This window comes from Littorina saxatilis, linkage group LG3 (assembly GCF_037325665.1).
Source record: "Littorina saxatilis isolate snail1 linkage group LG3, US_GU_Lsax_2.0, whole genome shotgun sequence".
NCBI lineage: Eukaryota > Metazoa > Mollusca > Gastropoda > Littorinimorpha > Littorinidae > Littorina > Littorina saxatilis.
This window is the reverse complement of record NC_090247.1, coordinates 14176478-14182234: the sequence shown is the minus strand read 5'-3', so window position 1 is coordinate 14182234 and position 5757 is coordinate 14176478. Positions and strand designations below refer to the sequence as shown.

The following is a 5757-nucleotide window of genomic DNA, read 5'->3' as shown; positions in this document are numbered from 1 at the left end:
TGGAATTGGGCATTACATTGTTTTCATGGAAATCATCATCATCCTCATCATCCTCATCATCCTCATCATCATCATCATCATCATCATCATCATCCTCCTTTGGCACAACATTCATGGATTACAACTTGATAATCTGAATCGATAACTACGAAAATTGTCGGAGCTCCAAATGTTCCAAAAGTTCGTTTTTATCATGTTTCATTTCGCTACATTTCGCCAAAGAAACTACAATGGGAAGAAGGATAACTTCCTCATTGGGCATGCTTAGAAAAGAGAATGGCTAAATACGAGTTATTCCCCTTTTCTACATGCTGACCTGGCTGTCGCCTGCTTTGTCATGACTAGTACAGTCGATCTTTCTCATGCTGTGACTTGCTTTATTTTCACATTTTCGGTATTTAAAACAGCAAACACACACACGCACACACACACACACACACACACACACACACACACACACACACATACACTGAAGAAGTTTCCATTCTGATTCGGTTATTTTATTTGGTGCTATATGTTTGCTTCACATTGTTTCTTCTTTTACATTGGCTTTAGGTATCCCAATTCGCTAAACACATCCATAATGCATGCATGGCTCATTCGAAAGAGGGCAACTGAACAACTGATGCCCAATAGCAATAAATACTGAACAACTGAACAATAAATAGCAATAAATGATGACAGTGCCAAGTTTTTAAGTACAAAGTGAAATCATGTGACTGGACAAAGGCACAATTACAAAATACAAATAAAAAAATCGAGGCCCATTTTAAATTAAGTTCTCAGCTCATGGGGAAGCATAAGGTGACCCTAGAAACCGAAATTAGGAGACCTCCCGCCCCCAGGGCAGACTACCAAAAAAAAAGGGGGGGAGGGCTAATTTGTGAAAAAGTATAAAAGGAATCAAAAACTGTATACATGTATTTAGTTAACACCCCAAAAATTGTATAGTAATTAGTATATACAATGTCAGACCCTAAAGAAAGTTTGTTAGTCATTGCTTAGGCAAAACAAAGCAAAATAGTCTGTTTACGGTATCCCGACCAACCCTATTTTTCCCCCGCCAACCCTAGACTTTTTTATTGGCATTTGGAGAAAAAGAAAAAGAGAAAAAAATCAATTTTGTTCCTGTTTTTTTGCAAAATAATTTAAAAAGATGGTTATAAAAATTTTTTAAGAAAAGCCGACCTACCGACTCTCTTTTTGTGTGCCTATGTTACTGTAAACAGACTAAAAGGTACATCACAAACAACACACCAGGGATGCTACTCCCCCCTTAAAAATAGCCATGAGTCATAGGTGTGACGTTTGAATCTTTTAGCTAAATAAAACCATAGGCAATTGATCGGAAATATCAGGAAAAATCTTAACAAGTTTATTATTTGTTTGCTTGGACCAATCCTCTTGCCGAAGAGTTTTACAGTAAAAATTGATTTTACGTCAAAAATATCACAGGAATAGCCAAGTTCAAGAATAACGGAAGGTGACTGTTGAATCTTTTTGAAATGTATAAAAAAAAATAGATGGTAGGCAATTCAAAATTAAAAAAAGGACTCTCGGAGCATGGACTTAATGAGTCAAAAATTAAAGAAGGCTCTATGAGCCGAAGTACATGTTTTGTCTATTGTCTTTTTTTATTTTGAATTCTCTACCATCTATATTTTGATACAATTTTGGACCCTCTTTGTACGGAGAGAGTTGGCAATTGTTAATCACATTCTCTCATCTCATTGACTCTCCTTTGGCTCCTTGGTAACATGCGTTCTGCCAGGATTGGACACAGCAGCAGATAACCGGTAAATATGTAACAGGCATAAATGGCAAAATAGCTCGCCTCGCCTGATAATATATGAGACAACTGTTCTATTACAAAGTCTTTCTTGGGAGGCTTGGCTAATTTACTCGCTCGTTTTACACGGGGTTCCATCGTTTTCTTTTCTAATCGGAAAACCTTGCTCCTCAGTTTGTTGACCTTCTGCCGAAGTTCCGCTTCACGAGGGGATGGGGAGGATGACGACTTTGATGCTTTACATCCTATGTCCTCCAGGATCGCCTGAATGTCATCTAAAAAAGAAAACACACACACAAAACACACATAAAATAACATAACCATAACAAGCTACAACCTGGAAGAAATTAAAACACGTGTAATTAAATCACAAAATGAAAATAAACAATAGCGTAGGAAGGCAGGCCAGAAATGAAGTGTATTAGCAACTATGGATACGATGTGGAACAATGATGGGATTGACCTTGTTTGGTACTGAATGGGTGAGGCCATTAGAACTGTACCCACGGAATACGCGCTATATAAGCTTCATATTGATTGATTGATTGATTGATTAGGACAACAGTACCAGGTAAACTCCTCACACACCATGCCTCTTTCTTTCTTTCTTTATTTGGTGTTTAACGTCGTTTTCAACCACGAAGCTTATATCGCGACGGGGAAAGGGGGGGGGGGGGGAGATGGGAATAGAGCCACTTAATTGTTTCTTGTTACACCATGCCTCTAACAGGATATGTTTCCCATCTTTACGTGTGGGAACTACAGGTACAATTTCATCCATCCATGCATCCGCCCTATACAGCTTCTTCTTCTGCGTTCGTGGGCTGAAACTCCCACGTGCACTCATTTTTTTTGCACAAGTGGAATTTTACGTGTATGACCGTTTTTACCCCGCCATTTAGGCAGCCATACGCCGCTTTCGGAGGAAGCATGCGGGGTATTTTTGTGTTTCTAAAACCCACCGAACTCTGACATAGATTACAGGATCTTTTTCAAGCGTACTTGTGCTTGCGTGTACACATGAAGGGGGATAAGTCACTAGCAGGTCTGCACACAAGTTGACCTCGGAGATCGGAAACATCTCCACACTTAACCCACCAGGCGGCCGCGACCGGGATTCGAACCCTCGACCTTCCGAGTTAATAGACCGACGTCTTACCACCCCGCCACAGCTCCCGTCACCCTCTACAGCAATTATCAACTATGTAATGGATGGGTTTAAACATTTTTTGATGTCAGGGTGTTCTTCATGGTTAAAAATCTCTTACCTGGTTGAACAATTTGTGCATCAGGCGACAGGTCGGTGCTGGCTTCATTTGTAGCTACCCTTTGCGATGGTGGCTTCCTCCCACTAGCAACCTGCAAATGCACAGCTCTTTAACTGACAAACTCACAACCAACACCCAGTCACAATGAAACAATTCTCCCAATTTCATGGCATTGGTCTTAGGCCACACAAAAAAGTGTATGTTTCTGGTAAGGCAAAACAAAAAATAATCTGTTTACAGTATCCGGACCGACCCTATTTTTTTCCCACCGGCCCTAGACTTTTTTGGGGCATTAAAAAATAAAATTAAAATATTCAGATGGCTAAAATACAAAAATAAAAAGCCGACCTACCGACGCTATTTTTGGGGGGCCTATGTTACCGTAAACAGACTTTTTTTGTGGCCTAACATGACTAAAGGTGGAGATTTTTTTTTCTAAACTTTTTTTTTTCAAAACCATCTTTTTAACTTATTTTGTTGAAAAACAGGAAAACAATTGATTTTCGAATACCCCTTTTATTTTTGAAAATGCAAAAAAGAAAGTCTAGGGTCGTCGGGAAAACATAGGTAGGGTCAGGTGACCAGAAACATACAACTTTTTTGTTGTTGACACCGACCCTATACTTTTTTTTGCCATTTGGGGCTGTTTTTTGGCAAAATAAGTTCATCATATCATCATAATCAAGACGTCGATCCAAAATAAGTAACTTTTTTTTGTTGGCCTTATCATTTTTTTGCGCTAAATGCAAACAGGCATTATTTGATGGGAACAATGCTGTTTTTTTCAATTCTTACATCAGCCTCAAACTTGTCATTACTCAACCTGCATTTAATAGTGTGCTTCTTTGGTTTGCAAAAACCTAAAACCAATAAATAAATAACCTTCGGTGGTGGATTGGGCACTGCAAACAATGTCGGGACAGCATTCCACACAAGTGATCCTCTCTGCAGGATTGTTTTACTGGTTGGCCTCAAAGTGATCAGTACAAAGCTTGAGACCTTGAACATCAGCTGGCTGCAGCTTTTCAAAGTCCTCTCGCCTTGTGAATTGCACCCATATTCTGCACCTAGTTTGACAATAAAAACAACAATGTTATTGTTAAACTAAGCAAAAAGGAAAGACAAAAAAAGCTAAATCAGATCTTCAGTCTAAATCTAACGCTCTGCCTGAACGCAAAACGGATGAGTGATGTACCTTTGTACTGTAGTTTTCCCGTAAGCAAGGTTTGATAAAGGATTCGGCAAATATGCCCACGGGTAGTTTGTCATCAAGTGTAAACTGTTGTTTTGTACTGACTGCTGACTCACACTCACAGTCGTAAGTACTCGCTGACGCTGTAGTCTACTGAGTGAGTTGACTCGAGCCATTGCATTCTCATTCTGAAGAAGGTAAACCTGATGAAATAATCACTGCACAACCCACCTTTTTTCTTCTTTAGGGAACTTGTGGAAAGTTTTCCCGAAGCAGCTCTGTTTGTAACGGGCGTTCTTGCAACAAAAAGCCGAGCACAATTTACCACCACCTCGCACGCGATCGGTACCTACGCGATCCGCCATTTTGTTTTCGCCGCCAGCATGTGACTAGGGACGATAACCCACAAACACTTTTTCGCATTTTCTTCGCAAGTTCCACGTCTTCCTTTTGTACAGTGTTTGATTTCGCTACATTTCGCTACATTTTGCTACTTTTCGCTACTTTTTGCTACATTTCGCTACATTTCGCTACATTTCGGAAAAAATAACTACCCTTCTAATTGATCTGAATGCAAAAAATATACGTAAACGAGCTGATCAAAATGAGTAACATTGCACCTGCCTATAGACTGTACTGCGAAAGCAAAGGTCGTCTGCGACTGGAGATTTTGAAGTCGAACAGCGTCGTTTCTCCACTCTCAGCGGTTGTCTTCATCGGAAAAGTGAAAAGCCTGACTTGCAATCTAGCGAAAGACACATTCTGTCTTTCCGTTCGGGCGTTGTTTTTGTGTACAATCTCTGAAAATGTTATTTCGAAAAAGGCGGCCGTCATTGTTTTGGGGTTTCCGCCTCGTGGTGTTTTAACCCGGTTTCAGACCGGAACACACTTCGGAGATGAAAACAAAATGGCAGCCCCCATGAAATCCGAAAGGTCAAGCAAAACAGTCGTGAATATAGGCAGGTGTGTTTTTCATTTTGGATCGCTGCCTGTGGGGAAAAGGTATTAATGTGCATATATATACATTACTGCTCTGTTTGACACAGTTTGGGGGCCCGGGTAGCTCAGGTGGTAGACCACTGGACTTGTGATCGAGAGGTCACTGGTTCGAATCCGGGCCGGGACGGACACGGGTCAACTTTATGTGCAGACCCAGAGACGGTATCCATCTCCCACCCCCGTGTCACCACAATGGCATGTTAAAGATCTTGGTCATTCTACCATAAGTGCAGATGGCTGATACCACCTAAACACGCAAACATCAAAAAGCCGTGAGGGCGTAAAATTCGAATCGTATAAACCAATTCATGTCCAATATAGGCAAATAAGACCTGACGGACAATAAGCCCCTTAAAATTTACTTTTGACACAGTTTGTTAGAGCTGCCTTTTAACTGAGAGTCTCAAGTTGTTCTTTGTTCCTCCACATATCACGACTTGTTTGCTTGACCTTTCGGATTTCATGGGGGCTGCCATTTTGGTTTTGATGCGCTTCCTTATCCGGTTTAC

At 40.6% G+C, this 5757-nt stretch overlaps 1 long non-coding RNA gene across 1 annotated transcript; it reads right to left on the bottom strand.

The window, feature by feature from the left end:
- Window positions 1–966: 966 nt before the first annotated feature.
- LOC138961685 (uncharacterized) lies at window positions 967–4256 on the bottom strand. Its single transcript, XR_011454279.1, has 3 exons — window positions 3940–4256; window positions 3058–3148; window positions 967–2064 (listed from the first exon to the last, which is right to left on the bottom strand). It is a non-coding gene; the product is annotated as an uncharacterized lncRNA (long non-coding RNA).
- Window positions 4257–5757: the final 1501 nt, after the last annotated feature.